The following is a 21,532-nucleotide window of genomic DNA, read 5'->3' as shown; positions in this document are numbered from 1 at the left end:
ATTTATCGGAATAGAATTAGCTATTGTTACCATTAATGTTTGCCGGCTCCGTGGTGTAGGGGTAACGTGCCTGCCTCGTACCCGGAGGCCCCAGGTTCGATACCCGGCCAGGACAGGGTTCTTTACCTGGACCTGAGGGCTGGTTCGAGGTTCGCTCAGCCTACGTGATTAGAATTGAGGAGCTATCTGACGGTGAGATAGCGGCCCCGGTCTCGAAAGCCAAGAATAACGGCCGAAAGGAATCGTGGTGCTGACCACACGACACTTTGCAATCTGCAGGCCTTCGGGCTGAGCAGCGGTCGCTTGGTAGTCCAAAGCCATTCAAGGGCTGTAGTGCCATGGGGTTTGTTTGTTTGTTTGTTTGTTTTACCATTAATGTTTAATGACAATCATTACTAATAGCATCCAAAACGTCAAAAAATATATCAGATATAATTATATTTCCCTTGACGTCTCAAACCGGTTCTTATTTAACAGGAAATGCGGGTCTCATTTCTAAAGTAACGGACGTCATACGTTACAATCGACGCCTGCTCCGTGTAGTTTTTATCTGACTCTTGCACCTGTGTTACTGGTCTACAAAACAGGGAAATACCGTTGAGCGAGGGCCAGCTGATTAGATTTGATTGCCATGGTAACATGAGTTCCACTATCTCCTGAAATTAGTGACCCGTTTGTTGCATGTTCAAAGCCACTTGAGCTCGCACTTCAGTGTTTAACTGAACTTAGTTAAACTGCAAGAATTCTATAATCCATTCTTGATAATTTTTTGTTTTAAAATTTAGTTCAGAGTTGATTGTTTCTCTGTTAGGTAGATCGATTTACCTTCACTGACATTAATACAGGGTGTATCCATGCTGATGTTACAAACTTTCAGCGATAATAATTTCGTGTGGCTATTTCTAGCCGAGTGCAGCCCTTGTAAGGCAGACCCTCCGATGAGGGTGGGCGGCATCTGCCATGTGTAGGTAACTGCGTGTGATTGTGGTGGAGGATAGTGTTATGTGTGGTGTGTGAGTTGCAGGGATGTTGGGGCAGCACAAACACCCAGCCCCCGGGACATTGGAATTAACCAATGAAGGTTAAAATCCCCGACCCGGCCGGAAATCGAACGCGGGACCCTCTAAACCGAAGGCCAGTACGCTGACCATTCAGCCAACGAGTCGGACACTTTCAGCGATAATGGAGGATGAGCAAATGGATCCATTTGAGATAAGGAACCATATTCCGGAAACGATCGAGTCAAAAGTAAAGCAAAATTTTACTCATTTGAGTCCGTTTGCCTGCACACATTTCATAAGCTTCTCCATTTACAACAAATGTTCGAAATGGCGCCCACCCCCCCCCCCTGCGTCAATACAGGCATGGGGTCGTCGCACAAAGTTCTGTCGTTCCCATTCGAATATCCCCGGTGTCGTATGAACAGCATCGCAGGTAGCGAGAATTATGGCCAAGAGATCCTCTTCAGTCTCGACAGGTGTCTCATGCACAAGGCTTTCCACATGGTCCCACAAGAAGAAATCAAGTGGGGTGAAATCAGGTGAACGAGTGGGCCACGAAACAGGACCTCCTCTTTCTATCCACTTTGCAGGGAATGCCTGATCCAGGTGTTCACGAACCCTCATTCCAAAGTGAAGTGGGGCTCCATCATGTCGGAACCACATCCGTTGACGAAGGGCAAATGGGATATGTTCCAGGAACGTGGGTAGTACAGTACATCTCCGAGCACCAATGTTTACACTGCTGCATTTAGGCGGGGAGGAAGAAGAAACGGACCTACTACGTAATCACTGACTATGCCTACCCACACGTTGACTGAAAGTTTGTGTTAATGTCTCTTCACAACTATAGCGTGGGGATTCTCATCGGCCGAAACATGACTGTTGTGACTATTAAGCATTCCGTCTCTGGTAAAACAGTCTTCACCTGTGAAAAGCACATACGCAGAAAAGTGAGGATCGACTGCAAGGCACTGCAAGACCCATTAGCTGAACACGACTCGAAGTGCGAAGTCAGCAGGACTTGCTCTTTCTGTAGATGGTAGGGGTGTAGCGAAACATTCATTTCACGTGCAACTGTTCGAGTGGTGATTGCAGGCGCCTCATCTACGCGAGCAAGCACTGCATCTTCTAAGTCGGGAGTCTGTGTAATTCGTTGTCCTCCTCGGTCATTTTACTGTGGTGCCAATTGCCCTGTTTCAGTTAATCGTTGAAACAGCTGCGGAAACATCGTGTGGGCCGGATGTCTCCTACGTGGATATTGGATATTTGGTCCTGTACGACCGTTCGGCTTCGCTGCTGCTTCCATTTGCTTGTACACGAACACTATATCTGCAAATTCCGTAACCAGTTACGACTCCATTTGGATAGGGCTGATCAACGTACCACTTCAACCCGTAAGCACAGACTGAAGCCTGCAGTACAGACATCGCACACCGATCTCGTCAGTACACAGTACGACATCTGCATTGGAGTCGTTGAGTTATTACCCTAGCCTCTTCTGCTCGCCGGGATTGTCTCCCCCTATTGTACTTTTAGCACATGTAGTGTACAGTACAGTCGGAGGTATCAGACCTATTTTTGCTTCAACTTTTGACTGCCGGCTTGGTATTTTAACGAACAGTACAAATAATAGCCTACTTCATGTTCAGATTAATTTTTGCCTGTCTGCCTGTCGGTCAGTTTGTTACAACATCACGGGAAAAGGAATGTGGGGGAGGGAGGATTTTCATGAATCATGATATTTACGGTGTTCAAAATAATTCACTGGAGGGGGCTTCAGAGAGGTCAAAACATAAAGTCAATGTATATCTCTAACGATTGATTTCTACAGGAAACTTTCCTATTACAAAATTATTTTGATTTTCATGTAAAAACTCTTTTGTTCTACGCAGTTTTCCACTACAATGACATATAAGGCAAATATCAGGAGGGTCCTCAGGGCGGGGGGAAGGGTGTGTAAAACATAAAACTCAATGTATTTCCCTTACAGTTGGTTTTACGGAAAAATTGCTCGTGACATTTCTTTAGAATTTCGTTTAAAAACGTTTTTGTTCTAAACCATTACCCACAGGCTTTCTACATCTGCCTGTACTTTTTTAATATTAATCTGACACTTGATTTTCATACTGGAATGATGAGATAGGACCTACGTGTGAAAGGGAAAGAGGGTAGAGATGTAGGCCTGAACACGAAAAGATCCCATTGCGCTAATACCTGTATCCCCATTTATAATATCACCACATTATAATTATGTGCATGCCGAATCTCCGAAAAATTTGACAGACACTCATATCTTAAAGATGTTTTTTCACATACAGAGGTTTTAATGTGCAGAAGCGTTATGTAGTTATCCATTGGAAATATTACTAAGCACTTGGAAGATATCACGAGCTAATATCTGAAGCCATCATAAATACTAACAAGGAAGGGTATCCAACTGATGTCGTGCACATTTTGAATCTATATAGTGTGTTGAATACAATATCGAGATATGCATACAATGCAGATTACAGCTGTTATGGGCAAGAAACATAGGAGCTAAGAGCTGCCAATGTAGACTATGAGTACACATAAAGACGGGAATCCTCGTGCAGATTAGTCCACACGCGGCTGAATATTGTAGATGGGCGAGCAAGTACATTCTGTAGCGTTTAAAATCTGGAAATAAAATACATTACGCACCCATGACAGTTCAAGTGGAGTAGATATGAACGTTGTAACTGTTCCCTCTCGTCAAAACACTTGGGGAGATGAAAGTTATTATCTTGGGACACATGAATATTAAATAAACTATTTGTGGCTTGCCCGCAAATTGCCACGCAAATAGAAACAATAAACATATCATGGTTCCCCATTTCTCTATGTAATGTTTGGGCGCCATGGTTACAGTTTTAAACAAAACTGTAAACCAAAATTTATATTTACTAGCATAGAGACTTTTACTGAAATCACAGGGGTAGGATTTAAAATAATTAACCATTAAGTATCGCTTAAGAAAGAACATTAACGCAATATAAAATACCAATGAATTTATTATACAAAAAATGAGATGAATCGGAAAAGTTTCCTTAAAGCGTGGAGGAATTTATAATTTACTGAATTTATTATTGCTTGCTTTATCTAATTGAAGCTCACCAATTACAGCTTCCGTTGAAGTCATCTGGTTTCCGTGGTTGCTCGTTCTCTTCTTCTCGATGTAGAATTTGCTCCATGGACATCCTTCCTTCCTTCTCTGATATGGTACGGGCTATCTGGACTAGCACTCCCTGCTTGTCTAGTCTTTAAATTAGACATTGGCCCTATACTTGTAATAACTGATCAGCGTTGATCGTATGAGGAGAAAATTCAGAGATATGAATTTTTCCATATTAGTAGAAATCTCAAACCAACTGAGCTATACTATTTATACGGTACAGACTTGTACCAAACTTCCGTAGACTTGAACTAAACATAGTTCTTCGTCCACAATATTTACTGAATATCACACAAGCCATAAGCTTGTTTCGTTTCTCGTAGATCCGATAACATAACCGAAGCGACAACACATTGTACAAAAGTAACTATGTCGCGGAGCGACCACACACTGTATCAAAAATCAAATCACGTCGTTCAAAGTAGATGTTCACAGTAGAATTAGTAGTGATGGAGTATCTCGTAGTTAGGTTGTAAGGTTGTAAGGTTGTAATGTTGTCAGGTCTCACCCCCACTCTTGGTAACAGTTCAATCTCAAAACTCATATACAACGAAGTATCTGATTCGATAGATCGAAGCATCAACTCCCCTTTTCTTCTTCCTCGACAAGTCCAGAAGGCGTGGCGATGATATAGCTGACCAACTTGCAAGCCTCGCGCACGGGTCGCTGTTTACTAGCCTTGGTCATAAAATAAACCCATGACTCACGCAAAATCCCAAGCTTCAAGAATAACCCTCCGTATACACAAACATGAGATGAAATGAAAACAACTATGTCTCAACATATTGACCGTATTTCCAACATAATGAATTCTTATCCTACATAATATAATAATTTAAATAATAAAACGATGTTATCATATATATAATATGATTCCAAAATGCCTTGATTACAAATGATTGACGTTGAATAAATATGTTATTAAAAATAATTGCCGATGGCGGGTAAACTTGATATCAAATGATATCGCGTAAAATGATATTATATTAAATTAGTAGGGCTGGAGAAACCTGGACGGTTACAACGTCGATAAATAAACCGTCGTGTAGACATAAACATCTTTCACACTGAGCACATCGAATGGAGGCAAGCTGAACACAATCATCTTTGAAACATTATTCTTCGAAACCACTCTCGAAACAGTATTCGGAAGATGTTTAAAATGGTCCTGAATGTTCATCGGTGTAACCAAGAAAGGAAATTGGATCAAGAGTATGAACAGAATTTTGCTTTTAGAGCTTTGTTTCCTGTAGCGCCGACGTCAGGAATGCAAGAGACATCCGTGGAACTTCACCTTGGATTTTGTATCGGTCAGGGTGGCTCTAATTAATGCCAACAGTTTCAAATCAACTCCACATTCATTTAAGATGTTTAGCAGGACTTTCCGGTCAATGGAGTCGTACGCTTTCTTGAAGTCTACAAAGACAGACACATACTGCTTGGACCTTAGTGTACAATATCTGATGATCGTTTCGAGATTTTGGATCTGTTGGGCTGTTGAGCGACTTTTCCTGAACCCTCCTTGGTATTCACCTATTTGATGTTCGACTTGTGCCTCCAAACGCTCCAGGATAACAAATGATATAATTTTGTAAGTCATGGGTATTCTTCTTCTTGTCCGTTTCAGCCTCTTTGGGGTACGATAGATCTATTAATGGTTAGTGAGTAGTGTTTTCCTGTCCTCCCAGTACTTTTTTATTCTTTCAGATCTTGCCTTCCTCTCTTCTTCAGAAATTCTGTATAGTCGCTTGGGCTTCACCCTGTCCTGAAACCTCATTTTATCTTTGGTTATTTTCTTTGCAGATCCATCTACATGCATTCTTCTGTAATTTGGAATTCTCGTAGGTCCTTCTCAGTTTCCTTAAACCAGTTCGTCTTGGTTTTCTTATTACGGAAATAGTCGAAGATTCTTTTAGTTATCCTTTTCGGATCCATTCTTAGGATGTGGCCATAGAAGTCAATTCTCCTTTTCCTTATTGTGTCGGAAATCCTTTCTGATTTCCTATACAGAGTTTCATTGCTGATGTGTGAAAGTTCGTTATTATGGAATTTGGGGCCTAGAATTTTTCGTAGTATTTTCCTTTCCTTTATCTCTAACTTTTCCATTGGACCATGCATAGTTAGAGTTTCTGCAGCATACAGGGCTTCAGGCTTGACTACTGTATTATAATGCCTGATCTTGGAATTCCAGGAGAGGGATTTTTGTTATAGGTGTCTTTCGTAAGCTGGAAGGCTGTTTCTATTTTGGTTCGCCGAGATTCCATTGCTTTCTTCTCAAGACCATTCCAACTGATCCATTTACCAAGGTATTTGAAATCTGTGACGATCTCTATTTTTTGTTCCCCCAATTTCAAATATTTTGGAGGATTCTTAATATTGGTGATTATTTTGGTCTTTCCAAAGGCGAATTTGAGACCTATCTTCTCTGCTTGCTTCAGCAGTTCGAAGGACTGCTCCTTGGCTTCCTCCCACGTCTCAGCTAGTAAGGCCATGTCGTCTGCGAAAGCTAAACATTTGATCTTGATACCCTTGTTTACCGATCCCAATCGAATTCCACCGCTAGTTGTCTTATCCCATTCTCTGACTACCTTCTCCAAGGCACAATTGAACAGTATGGGGGACAGTCCGTCACCCTGTCGGACACCAGTTTTGATATCAAAAGGAGCCGACAATTCTCCCATGAATTTGACTTTGGAAAATGTTTTGGTGAGAGTTTCCCTGATGAGGTTTGTTGTTTTGTTGTCTAGACCGAATTCTTTGAGTACAGAAAAGAGACTTTCCCGGTCTAGTGAGTCATACGCCTTTTGGAAGTCAATAAAGGTGGTGACGTATTTTTTGCCCAGGATTTCTGGTATGCCATGAGATTTTTAAGGTTCAGGATTTGTTCCGGACAGGATCTCCCCTTTCTGAATCCCGCTTGATATTCACCCAACTGATGACCTAACTGTGGTTCTGTCCTATTAAGTAAGGTCTTTGAGAATATATTATATGTAATATCCAAAAGTGATATGCCTCTATAGTTGTTGGGGTTCATTTTATCCCCCTTCTTGTGGATCGGGTGGATGAGGGCCATCTTCCATTCTTCTGGAATTATTTCTTTGGCCCAGATTTCTTCAAAATATTTTTGTAGGGATTCTATTGCTTCCTTGTTGGCATTCTTCCAAAGTTCGGCTATTATTATTATTATTATTATTATTATTATTATTATTATTATTATTATTATTATTATTATTATTATTATTATTACGGGGTTACCCGTGGAACGCAGAGGTGAAAGAAGGTGCCGGGCTGAATGGGTCTAACTATAATGTCAAGAAAGAATTTAAAACTGAAATGGAAGGTTATATTTTTGAAAAGCAAGAAGTTAACAAATTCTCACTTAGTGAGATAACAATGACAAAAATATAAAAATCCAAGATTACAGTACATTAACTCTCTTGGGCTACAAGCCCCTAGTTTTACAATTTTTCGAGCTCCTAGCTCAAATTTACCAAAACAAAATTTACACAAGGGCAGAAATTCCTCCGTATGTGGAGCGCTTGCTCCCAACACTCAATATCAAGCCTCCCAGAGGCACTTTTACAACACTAGAAAAGAGCGATAGTGCTCTCAGTTTTCAAGCCTACTCCAGGCAACACCAAAAATATCTTACACCTTTTGGCCTTCCATGGCCCAACTTACAAATTGAAGCAGAGGTATCTCGTACCCAACCTATAGGGCCTTCGTGTAAAAAGAAATAACAGTTAAATCAATGGCCCGAACACAAAATGAAAGGAGGCGAATGCTTGCGCTCCTAGATATGAATTCTTAAAACCTAAGGGGCACTAGGCCGATGAAACAGGGGCTATTCCCAAACTATGGAGGTGACTCGTATAAGAAAGTAATTTACCACACTACAGAATGAAAAACAGCAATAAACGTAGTCACCTCAAACCAAGATGAAGGGGAGCTTGAGAGGGTACATCACTCTCTATCCCTGATTTACAGTTAAAGATTTATGAAATTTTTACATGAGCCGAAAGGAGATTTACATTTTAGAGAAGTTGGTTACATAGTTAAAGTTTCGAACCTTTCCCTCGGGTTAAACTGCGGAGCTAGCAAAAGAGTAAGATGTTAGATGGCCATTACCTTGCTGAAGAACTGCTGCCTGATGAAAGAGGCGCCTCCCGCCTCCTGCTTGACACACACACACACACACTTAGTTAGATGACGATCAAATGGCCAAGAGACGTGAAAATCCGCAGTTTATAAGCCCTCGGGGAAAGTTCGAGACCTATCATGAATAAACCAGCCACACCCTCTCACGTTATTGGTTAAATTCAAAAGTAACACTCAGAATCGAGGAAGAAGCCTGTGATAGGCGGAAATTTAATTACAGAAATTAGGGATTGGCTAGATTCAAAACTGGCGGAAAGAAAAGAAATATTGCCAACCCAGAAATAAATGAACATCATTTAGTAAAAAAACCTTATGAATACAAAACTTCTTTAAATCAAAAGTTCTTTCACTTCGCACCATAATTTTTAGCAGTGACATCTATTGAAGAAAGTCCAAACTTCTTGATGAAGGGCAAACAAAACAAATAGAAATTCACACAGTACAGGAAACTTCACGATAACAAAATTTCATCAGATTTCTGTAGTGACATCTTCTGAGTAAAGGTTTAAGTAGGTCTAGTTTCAAGTTCACGTTTCCTCCAGAGTTCTTTTAGGCTCAAGATTTAAATGTGCGGCATAGAGGTGTACCTCCCGGTACAATTATTATTATTATTATTATTATTATTATTATTATTATTATTATTATTATTATTATTATTATTCAGCCGTTAACCATCTGCCGCTGAAAACAGCCCTCTTCCATACTTTTTCAATCTTGCCGGTCTTGAGCTACGTGTTACCAACTACATGCTTTGTGTCATCCAGCCATCACCTCTACGGCCTTCCAGTGAATAATTCTTGAGGTCCATCTGTCAGGATGTTGTGCCCAACCCACTATCATGAATCATATGCCATTAAAATCTCATGTTGGGTCGGGAACTAAATGCGGTACCCTGCGGTCCGAAGACTAAGCGCTGAGCATTCAGCCACGAAGTAAGACAGCAACATTAGTACTTAGGCGTCATAGCTGGGTGACATTGACCCTGGCTTCTCACCAAGGTGGCTGTGGTTAGAATTGCAGGCAATACATGGAGGAGTTTTGAAATGGAAAATCATAACCTTGTGGTTCGGATTCCGCGTAAAACTTCAGATCCCTTGATTTTGATTATCCATTAAGCTGAACACCCGCTTTCAAAGTCAGTAAGCCTGATAACAACGCCCACAGTCCACAGTAGTTCTCGTAACCCAGCTGCATGCGTCAGATAATATGCTAGGAACAAGGTGCCCCATGATGAATGGACATTCATGTTATCACCATTTACACGTTAGCTTTTAATGGTAAACCCTTTCCTAGAATAGAATTGTTTTGTATAGCTGGGAGAACACCAGCTGATATCTTCTTACGAGTGATTACATACTATTAACATTATATTTCCATTAGAGATTATTCGTTCGATCGTTTGGCAATGGAAGGGATGACAGATCTACATAAATATGTTGCTGTCCAGTAAAGTCACGTATCCTTACAGAAATAAAAATTCATTAATTTTTTTTCCTTTATTTCCTTAATGTAAAATTGAACATATTTTAGAAATCGTGTATTCAACGTTAAGAAACCCAGCATGACTACATCCGAGGTACGGAATAAAAAATTGGAACAGGTGGTTAATTTCAAGTACATAGGATATGTATTCTTTCAGGATAGTACTATACTAGTGAAATGGATTCAAGGTGTACCAAGCTAATGCAGTGAGCTCGTAGTTGCGATCAGCGGTATTCTGCAAGAAAGAAGGGAGCTCTCGTGTGAAATAATGTTTCTGTCATACAGTCGAAGAAAGTCAAGTGATGCAGGAAATATTAGATTAGGGAAGTGAATCTTAAAGGAAGTGGATGAATACTGTTACTTGGGTGGTAAAATAACTAATGATGGCAGAAGTAAGAATGCAGACTAGCACAAGCAAGGAAGGCCTTTCTTAAGAAAAGAAATTTGCTCACTTCAAACATTGATGTTAGAATTAGAAAGATGTTTTTGAAAACTTTCGTCTGGCGCGCGGCATTGTATGGAAGTGAAGCATGGACGATAACCAGCTCAGAAAGAAAGATAATGTGTTGCAGAAGGATGCTGAGGGTTAGAAGGATAGATCGAATCACTAATGAAAAGATATTGAAGCGAATTGGTGAGAGGAGATCGATTGGGCTAAATTTAACAAAAAGAAGAAGCGATAGAATGATAGGATACATCTTAAGACATCTAGGACTTGTTCAGTTGGTTTTTGAGGGAAGTGTAGGCGGTAAGAACGGTAGAAGTAGACGAATGTAGCATCAGATTAGAGCAGATGTAGGATGAGCAGTAACGAAGAAATAAAAAGTTAGCGCAGGGTAGGGTGGCTTGAAGGGTTGCATCAAACCAGTCTATGGACTGATAACTGAAACAATAACATTGCTCTGTCTATAATAGAGATGCATGCATAATGTATGGAACCACTCCAAACCTGTTAGTTTCTATGGGACCCTTTATCCAACGATAAAAATTAAATTAGAATTTGACGGAAATTTCAATAATGACGAAATATTATATAAGCTTTAACTTTGCTAAATGGAAGTGAATGTTGGATGGATTCGAGTTAGCTGAAATTAGCAGGCATGAAAGTAAAGAGAATGATTGCTGGTATAAGATGGGGACAATGGCAGGAGTGAACTCGCAATGAGGAGATAAAGGCGGATGAAGCTGAGTATGTGAACCGGCTTCGGTGGCAGGTCATGTTGAAATGAAATGGCGTATGGCTTTTAGTGCCGGGAGTGTCCGACGACAAGTTCGGCTCGCCAGGTGCAGGTCTTTTGATTTGACACCCGTAGGCGACCTTCGCGTTGTGATGAGGATGAAATGATGATGAAGACGACACATACACCCAGCTCCAGTGCCAGCGAAATTAACCAATGATGGTTAAAATTCCCGACCCTGCCGGGAATCGAACCCGGGACCTCTGTGACCAAAGGCCAGCTCGCTAACCATTTAGCCATGTTAAGTGATTGGAGGAGGATAGGTTACCTAGGAGAACATTCGACCGAGCTCGATAGCTGCAGTCGCGTAAGTGCAACTAGTATCCAGTATTCAGGAGATAGTGGGTTAGAACTCTACTGTCGGCAGCCCTGAAGGTGGTTTGCCGTGGTTTCCCATATTCGCACCAGGCAAATGCTGGGACTGTACCTTAATTAAGGCTACGGCCACTTCGTTCCCATTCCTAGCCCCTTCCTGTCCCATCGTTCCCACTCCTAGCCCCTTCCTGTCCCATCGTCGCCATATGGACTATCTGTGTCGGTGCGACGTAAAGCAACTTGTAAAAAAAAATATATAGACGGCAAGAGAAGTAGCGGAGGATCGAAGTCATGACTGTTACACTCTACTCAGTTAGTAATTATTTAAAAAACAAGAAATGTGGAACTGCACGAGGCCAGCTAGTCGCAAAAGAGAGCATTGTGGAGGTAATTCACAGAGGCTTCTAGATCGAACGCTGAACGGCGTACCAGTCTGTAGCAAAGACATACTGTATGTATGATGTACGGAACCACACCAAACCTCTTAGTTTCTAAAGGGATCCTTATCCAACGGTAAAATGAAAAATTAAGAGAGAATTTGCCAGCAATTTCAGTGATGTTGAAATAATATATAAACCTTCACTAATTTAAAATCATAACATACACATCAAATATCAAAAGTAAACAATAATTAATGAAACAAATAAACCATTTTCTTAAAGGATCATATGGTTAAGCTGTATTTGAATGTATCGAAAAAAAGAGAAACAAACCTTACTGCACTTCCCGCCTGAAAGCTCAGAAATTTTGAATCATGACTGTCATTTCCGGAGAGATACATGTCGCTGGGGTTTACTCAGCATACAAAACAGCTGAATACCCGTTAATTCCTGAGAACAAAGGTGTGAGCTGGCTCGGTAGAGACAACGGAAATGACTTCACCGAGTAAATTACCCTTTTTTAATGCTGTTTGTTTAGGGCGTCGATCTAGAAAGATCTGTTGCCCCTACTTGCACCATATGTTAGGAACCTGCGTGTATTTGGAAATTGCGGAAGTGTAAAGTGTTGAATGTGAGGAAAGGGACGTTAAGGACGACACAAACACCCAGTCCCCAGGCCAGGGATATTAATAATTTACAATTAAAATCCCTGACCCCACCGGGATTCGAACCCGGGCCGCCGGGTGACAGGTGGACGCGTTGCCCCCTACACCCTTACATCACTCTGAATTTAGGTCCATTTTTCTGTACAGAACGAAGATGGATGAGCATAGAATAACATAAATAATAGTACCCCGGCTCCTTGGCTGAATGATCAGCATACTGAGGGTCCCAGGTTCGATTCCAGGCCAGACAGAAGATTTTTACTGTGTGTGGTTAATTCCTATGGATTGGGGACTGCATGTTTTTATTCATCTGCATTCCATATTACCATCACACTACAAACCGCCACAGAACCAGTGATTACATCCCTCCACATAGGGTTGGCATCAGGAAGGGCATCCGGTCGTAAAACAGGAACAAATAAATATGCGACACAGTTGGCAAAAGCAGTAGAAGTAGTCTGAGTGTGTGGGCTGCACGCACACGTGGCAGCGAAGTAGTCAAGTGTTAAACATAAAGTCCTGTAAAAACAGTAATGTCCGCCTCTGTGGTGTAGTGGTTAGTGTGATTAGCTGCCACCCCCGGAGGCCCGGGTTCGATTCCCGGCTCTGCCACTCAGCATCGGGAGGTCAACTGAGTAGAAGGGGTTCGATTCCCACCTCGGCCATCCTCGAAGTGGTTTTCCGTGTTTTCCCACCTCTCCAGGCGTATGCCGGGATGGTACCTAACTTAAGGCCACGGCCGCTTTCTTCCCTCTTCCTTGTCTATCCCTTCCAATCTTTCCATCCCGCACAAGGCCCCTGTTCAGCATAACAGGTGAGGCCGCCTGGGGAGGTACTGGTCCTCATCCCCAGTGGTATACCCCGACCTAAAGTCTGAAGTTCCAGAACACTACCCTTGAGGCGGTAGCAGTGGGATCCCTCGCTGAGTCCGAGGGAAAAACCAACCCTGGAGGATAAACAGATTAAGAAGAAGAAAAACAGTAATGCGTAATACGGGGGAAAAATGTAATAGCAAGTAAAATGATAATTTAGTATATCTATGTTAATGGCAAAATTCGTAAATATTTCTAATCTTAGGCTACAAATCCTAGTCCTAACAGCACTCCCAACTGTTCGTACGAGCGATGATTTTCGTCAGAATTAGGAAACTTCCTTTCTAGAAATGAAATGGCGGATGGCTTTTAGTGCCGGGAGTGTCCGAGGACAAGTTCGGCTCGCCAGGTGCAGGTCTTTCGATTTGACTCCCGTAGGCGACCTGCGCGTCGTGATGAGGATGAAATTATGATGAAGACAACAAATACATCCAGCCCCCGTGCCAGCGAAATTAACCAATGATGGTTAAAATTCCCGACCCTGCCGGCAATCGAACCCGGGACCCCTGTGACCAAAGGCTAACCATTTAGCCATGGAGCCGGAAAGACTGAAAGACATGTTAAACTTTAGTGAATATAAATGCATGTGACAGTGAAGTAAGTCTGGTGAACCCCGACTCTTCCAAGCCACGTAGTGAACAAATGTTGATACGGTCGATACAGCCGAACTCATCAGTAATGACAGCAATTAAGTCTAAAGAGTCTGTAGTACTTCCCCGTCTGAATGAGTCAGAGCAATTAGGTCTAGGTGTAATCTGAGCCTGCGTGCCATACAAAAATCCCCTTACATTCTTAATGATAACAATGGGTAGATTCACCTGGAGACCACAGGAACTTAGGAAGTTGATAGAGTTGCGTGACAAACACGGGCGTTCATCTGTTGCGCTGAAGACAAAATTGTACTTGACCGAAACGTACCAGTTCCGCCTGGTGGTCAATTTCCGCAATTTTCTTCCCATTTTATACAGATTTAGAACTCTCCGTGGATCAGTTTGCTATCAACCGGTATGGTTCTTCTTCTTCTTCTTCTTATTCTTATTCTTCTTATTCTTCATGACCTTTTCCCAACTTGGTATAGATTTAGCCCAGTTGTACAGCCTGATGTCCTCACTGACACCAACCCCGTATAGAGGAATGCATTCACTATTTCGTGTTTCTGTGCTTGTTATTAACGTGGAATATTCACAATCAATCAATCAATCAATCAATCAATCAATCAATCAATCAATCAATCACTACTGATCTGCATTTGGGGCAGTCGTCCAGGTGGCAGATTCCCTACCTCTAATTATCCTAGCCTTTTCTTAAAAGATTGCAAAGCAATTGGAAATTTGTCGAACATCTCCATTGGTAAGTTATTCCAATCCCTAACTCCCCTTCCTATAAACGAATATTTGCCCTAATTTGTCCTCTTGAATTCCAACTTACCGGGCGAGTTGGCCGTGTGGTTAGGGGCGCACGGCTATGATCTTGCATCCGGGATATAGTGGGTTCGAATCCCACTGTCGGCAGTCCTGAAGATGGTTTTTCGTGGTTTCCCATTTTCACACCAGGCAAATGCTGGGGCTGTACCTTAATTAAGGCCACGGCCGCTTCCTTCCAACTCCTAGGCCTTTCCTATCCCACCGTCGCCGTGAGACCTATCTGTGTCGGTGCGACGTAAAGCCACTAGCAAAAGAAAAAAAAAAGAATTGCAACGTTATCTTCATATTGTGATCTTTCCTACTTTTAAAGATACCACTCGAACTTATTGGTCTACTAATGTCATTCCACGCCATCTCTTCACTGACAGCTCGGAACATACCACTTAGTCGAGCAGCTCGTCTCCTCTCTCCCAGGTCTTTCCATCCCAAACTTTGCCACATTTTTTGTAACGATACTCTTTTATCGGAAATCACCCAGAACAAATCGAGCTGCTTTTCAATGATTTTTTTTTCAGTTCTTGAATAAAGTAATCCTGGTGAGGCTGGAACCATACTCTAGTTGGGGTCTTACCAGAGACTTATATGCCCTCCCCTTTACATCCTTACCACGACCCCTAAATACCCTCATAACCATGTGCAGAGATCTGTACCCTTTATTTACAATCCCATTTATGTGATTACACCAATGAAGACCTTTCCTTCAGGTAAATTATACTTGAAACTAATCGTACCAGTTAGTTGGTACTCGTCCGAATTGAAACAAGGTTCGTTTATAGGAAGAAGAGTTATAGGTTGGAATAATTTACTAAGGTAGGTCTTCCACAAATTTCCAGCTTCTTTGAAATAATTATAAAGACTAGGTAAACGGCTAGTACAAAATATGCCACGCAGGCGATTGCAGACTTGTGTAGATAGAAATTGATACCTGGGCGACAGTCCTAAATTGAGATCAGTGGTGATTGATTGATACAGTATTGTACAATACAGGGAACGGGATGCGTTTGTTGCAATAGCATAATGTACGCAGAAACAACACAGTGTGTGTCTGCAACAAAGAACACAGAACTGTATAACGAATGTCATTGTTCATTTGTAGCCAGCGTTCAAACCTTGCATTCTACATTTTTACTAGTGATGGAATGATTCGAAGCAGTGTATCGATTCATTCAACTATCCGAGTGAATCGAATCGCAGTAACGGCGAACTCACGGCACACGATTCAGCTGACTCTCAGCGAACAAGTGCTGAGTGGCGCACTCACGGATACACACACGGTTCGTTATCGGAACCAGGGTAAGTGAAGTATCATTTACTCTCCCTGTCGGCGTGGTGGGGAGCCACACTTCCGCTGAGGGGCGATACATTACAGAACCATAGCTCACTGAAAGTATGTTATGCTGTAATGGGCTGTCGCTATTGGCTCATTTGAAAGTAATAGACACTTTCATTCACTGGACTCTCCTTACAGGGAGGTTTAAACAGTGTTGCCAACCCATAAATCTTTCCTCCACTAAATTTTAGATTAAAATCCGCTAAATTCCGCTAAATTTTGAACTGAAGCAAAATAGCATATACCAGCTGTTTTAATAGAGGATATTATCTCAACACTCACCAGTTTCAGAACAGGAGGTCATCATCTTCTCTCCTCTCCGCACTGTATCCTATTCTTTTTCAAAATACATTCTGGCAGTTCACAGCAGCAAAGCACATACGGAAATTTTCAAATCTATTTCGAAAGTTGTTTTCACTTTCATTACTATTTTCATTGCTTATGATAAGTGCGGAAAGAAATAATGCCAAACAATTTCGCATTTATATTGCACTGCCAATAGATAGAGCCCTTCACGGACGCGGATATTCGGGAAGTTAGTGTCTTGCCGGATAAAAAATATATGGCAGTGTGGATAATTTGCTGATATTTTCTAAATAATGACGTTTATTGATTTTCATTCTTGTTTTTGCTTGCGGTTAGGCGACCTATGACATTGGTATGGGAGGATAGTGATATATAAAGTACCTTGAGACCATAAAGCCGTAAATCTGAGCTAAGCCTACCTGGCACCTGCCCACAATTAATGGAATGAAGGAACAAAGGTCAATATGTCGGTAGTTGTCGCAAGAGAAAAATCCTCGTAAACCTGTGACTATAGGGGTTCTGGTGCCAGGTGTCAGGCCTATTGTATTATGTTAACAGATCTATCCGTTTCAGTACCTTGGGTTTAATATACTGCAGTTAAATATTTACAATATCCGAGGATAGCCGTTACTTTCAACATATTGACGTACCAAAAGAACCTGCTGTCAAAGGAAGCACGATATCAAACACGACACTACCTGGCTCATCAAGAGTACAGTAAGGATTGCAACAATTTGTGACTGAGGCTGTGGGCCAGAGCTGGTCTAGAAAACAAGTGCTAGTACGCAGCATAAGTTCAGTACAAAGGTATTTGCTAGACTATGATACCGCAGCAAGTTCTATACTATGTTTTCTCCTACCCCCTGTGGATGGGGGACGCAGACGAAGAATACACGCACGGTATCCCCTGCCTGTCGTAAGAAGCGACTAAAAGGGGCGACCAAGGGATGATCAAATTAGAACCATGAGACTACTCGTAATATTATTAGTACCATCACGCAGGGAACAGCATGGGTCGCTTTTACTTGCGCGTAGTACCACTATATTAGGTACAAAATAGGTTTGTGATTAGTAACGACAGTGTGTGGCTCAGGATGCATTTTACAGTGCCTGTGATTCGTATCCCTACATGAGCAACACCATGGTTCTGCCTTGCCTATGCTTAGTACCCACTATGTGAGGAACACCACGGGATAGTGCGGGTCCCTGTGGTTAGTCCACTTATGTGAGGAACGCCATAGGTTTGCGTTGCCTGTAAATAGCGCCGACGTCGCCATAAGACCTATCTGTGTCGCTGCGACGTAAAGCAAATAGCAAAATAATAATAATAATAATAATAATAATAATAATAATAATAATAATAATAAAAACAGCGCCGCAGTGTGCGAAACACCATTGGCCTGTGTTACATGTGCGAATTTCATTAACTGTGAGTAGTGCCATACTGTGTGGAATACCGCGAGTCTGCGCTACTTTTGATTAGTACCGCAACATGACAAATAGCATGGATCTATTTTCCTAGCGATAAGTACCATTATGAGGGTCCGATGACCAGGATTCTGGACCCATTTCGACTACAAGCATCATCGATTCAGTATTGTGCTTCAGAAGCAGTCCCTTGGTCAGTAATACTATTGTTTAACGCTGGTTTCTGGGAATGCGGGGGCATTGCGGGTCGGACCCACTGATTGTTTTAACTTCATATCCGTCCATTCATTCTTCGTCCTCACGTTTTCGAATTCTGGTCAGTGGAGGATTATCGATTTTTTTAATTGTCATAACGTTTCGTCTCATTTTGTACCACTACTGTAGGTGCCGATGGCCTAGATGTTAGGCCTCTTTAAAAAACAAGCATCATCATCGTTTTTCTCCTGGTGATGAAAGGTGATGTTACCGCTGAAAATCGTTAATAGAGCTTTGCAAATCCGTCAAAAATCCACTGTCCGCTAAATTGCAAATTTTTCTGCTATTCCATTAAAAAAACCGACAAATGTAGTAGAAAATCCGCTGAGTTAGTAACACTGGGTTTAAATCATAGTTCGATTTATTTTCAGTGTTAAAACGGTAGTCAAAATATAGTAAAAGTAGCTAGCAATCAGGCAGTCTATTAGGTTATTCTGTTTATTAATTTAATGAATTTTAGTATTATAACTTATCTAACATTCGATAATTAATTAAACTCAGCTCACGAGACAATCATATGACTATGAGTCATGCTCATGACCACTCATAATTATCTGTTTCATATTGGGAAGAACCGCTTAGTATTCTCTGTTCGTATGTCGCATCATTGCACAAGATTTCAATCATCGAATCACGAGATCACCGGTGTACGTGGACAGTGAGTAAGTGAGCTGACTGACGCAATAATTTAACTAAAACATATTGAATCAGGAAACTGTGAATACAGTAAAATTTCGAAGTTCTTTGAAACCATTTAAGAATAGACAAACAACTGAGAGATAATCTGCAACCCGGGCGACAGCCCTAAATGCTAATCATTGATGACTGTGTGTACAGATACTTGTTCATCTAATTCTGTATACTTGTTTGGCGTTGTCACTGTGGGGGAAAGGCTTTGTACGATCAAAACTTGATTCGAAGAGGTGGCTGCAGGAGAAGCCTGAATTTGAAAACTGGATGACGCATAGGAAAGCAGTTCATAGAATGAAGACCACATGACAGCAGCAAGCATTGAATGTTGTTACTGCTGTCTTATCAGTACACACCACACAGTTCTGGTTGTTTCTGTTCCGAAAGTAAGAATACTATGTTCCGAATAACAGTTCCAAAATAAAACTCAAAGGTTGAAGGGGTGGGGATTTAGAAAATACCAACGAACCTCCTAAATGCTAATTCGAAAGTTGTTTTCTCACTGCTTGTTTCATGCTTTAATTTTAGTGTCCCTAGAAATTTCTAAAACGTGATTTTATCACAACAAATAGGGTATTAATGAAATCTGAAAAAGAAACCTTAAGTTAAAATATTTTCCAGCTTTGTTCTGTTATTAAATGTTTTATTTTTCAGGTATTTTATAAATTTTATTTAATCATAAATTCGTTTCGAGAGACAGAAGAACCTAGCCGTTATAGATTAACCAAGGTTTTTGTCTGGCAAAAGAAGGAAGGTATTGAAAAAATGAAACATGTAGGCCTATTTCAATAACATTAATTTTGGTATATTGGCATTGCCATGTTTTTTGATACTGGTATGTATATAGTCTATTTCTAACACCCCTAATGAATAAATTATAGTACCAATATAAATGGTCCGTTATTGGACATTATAAATTTTCCAGCCAACTCACTCCTGCTTGCCAGCGTTTCGCCCTCGTGTGCTAGGCTGGGCTCATCAGTTGGTACCTAGCACAGAATAAATTACAGTGAATAGCACAATACAAACAGCCGTATCGCGGTAAAAGAGTGCTTTGGCGATTCTCGCAGTGAGAATTCATACGAACAAAGATTACTTACCGCGGATTCGCTGTCTATCAAAATGCTGAAACGCCTCTTACAGTTTCATATTATGTGGGTTCCTTTTCCCTGCTCTTGATGCTCACCTGCTGTTCATTACAGCCAATCACTAGTTTAGGCCAGTGTAGAGAACTAGCAGTCACATTCGCCCGGAGTCGGAACAATCAGCCAACTAGCGCAACATGCGTGGTTCTCGAACACCTAGACCAATCCAGTTGAGTGCAGGCGATACGGAACACTGTTCTTTCGGAACAGGGTGTTGCTAGTCCAATCCCGCTGGAGTACAGGCGATACGGAACACTGTTCTTTCGGAACAGGGTGTTGCTAGTCCAATCCCGCTGGAGTACAGGCGATACGGAACACTGTTCTTTCGGAACAGGATATTGCTAGACCAATCTCATTGGAGTGCAGGCGACTCGGAACACTTATCTTTCGGAACAGGATGTTCCTGCGTACTGTTCATTTAAAAGATCAGTTACAAGTCCGGAACAGTTCCAAAATAACTGTTGTGCTATTTTTTACCCATCTCTAGTAAACACTGTACAGACGTAATAGGAACGGTGACTCTAATGTTCCGTAAACCGGATCACTGTTTCGATTCAGTAACGTGAACGGAATCAAGTAAGTCGATTCGGTAAAATGAATCGAATACCCCAGCACTAATTTATTACAAGTTTTTTCTGGCTCTATTTTTGCTGATCCGAAAACTAAGTCTGGCTTATCGAGGACATTTCATTTTACAATACATCCAGTTGGTACACTTAAGAAAATGGAAATTGCAACACCATGAAGGCATTGGTCGTTTGTGTTGATTTTCAAGATATGGAACGATGCCATGTAGGTATGAAAACGATCAAAGTTTCAGACCCATTGGATTGTTGCTACAAGTCTCCCCACGTGATTGGTCGCGATGGAATCAACTCCAGTATACGGACTCTGGTGTAGCGTAGTTGACTTGCAGTTTGTGCAGTGAAGTGTTCCCCGTCAAACATGCGTCGACGACAGAGAAGAGCACGCTATCAACAACTGTCGCCGTTTGAGAGGGCTCGGATAATTGGGCTGTGTGAGGCTGGATTATCGCTAAGGACTGTCGCTGCACGTGTTGGCCGACAAGCATCTACGGTACAACGTGTATGGCAGCAGTGGTCAAATGAAGGTACCCACACTCGTAGACCTCGCACAGGCCCAGCGCGACGGAGAACTGTGAGAGAGGATCGCCGCATCATTCGGATGGCCCGGATCGAATCCCATGCAACAGCAGCGCAAATTCGAGCAGCTGTGGCACCCCACGTTACGCAACAAACAGTTGGTAATCGCCTGCGTGCAGCTGGCTTACGAGCCCGTGTCCCTGCAGAAGGTGTTCCATTGATCCCACAACAGCGACGTGTAAGGCTGGCCTGGTGTCGAGAAAGATCGACGTGGGTCGACGAATGGCATAGGGTCGTCTTTAATGATGAATCGCGCTTCTGTCTTGCCCGCAGTGATCGCCGGAATCGTGTGCGCTGACGTACCGGGGAGGGGGGTCGCCGAGATCTTATTGTTGAGAGGCACACAGGGCCAACACCAAGCATTATGGTCTGGGGAGCTATTGGCTTGAATGTGAAATCACAATTAGTGCTTGTGGAGGGCACTATGACTGCTCGACAGTACGTTGATAGGGTACTCAATCCAGTGGTTGTCCCTATGATGGCGAAC

At 41.9% G+C, this 21,532-nt stretch overlaps 1 protein-coding gene across 4 annotated transcripts in view; it reads left to right on the top strand.

Moving 5' to 3' along the window:
* LOC136857109 (uncharacterized) overlaps nt 1–21,532 on the top strand; it is a 569,643-nt gene that overhangs the window by 168,654 nt on the left and 379,457 nt on the right. The gene's annotated exons all lie outside the window — the stretch shown is intronic.

The sequence above is a fragment of the Anabrus simplex genome, chromosome 1 (assembly GCF_040414725.1).
Source record: "Anabrus simplex isolate iqAnaSimp1 chromosome 1, ASM4041472v1, whole genome shotgun sequence".
NCBI lineage: Eukaryota > Metazoa > Arthropoda > Insecta > Orthoptera > Tettigoniidae > Anabrus > Anabrus simplex.
Note: the sequence above shows the minus strand (reverse complement) of the source record. Positions and strands in the feature narration are given on the sequence as shown.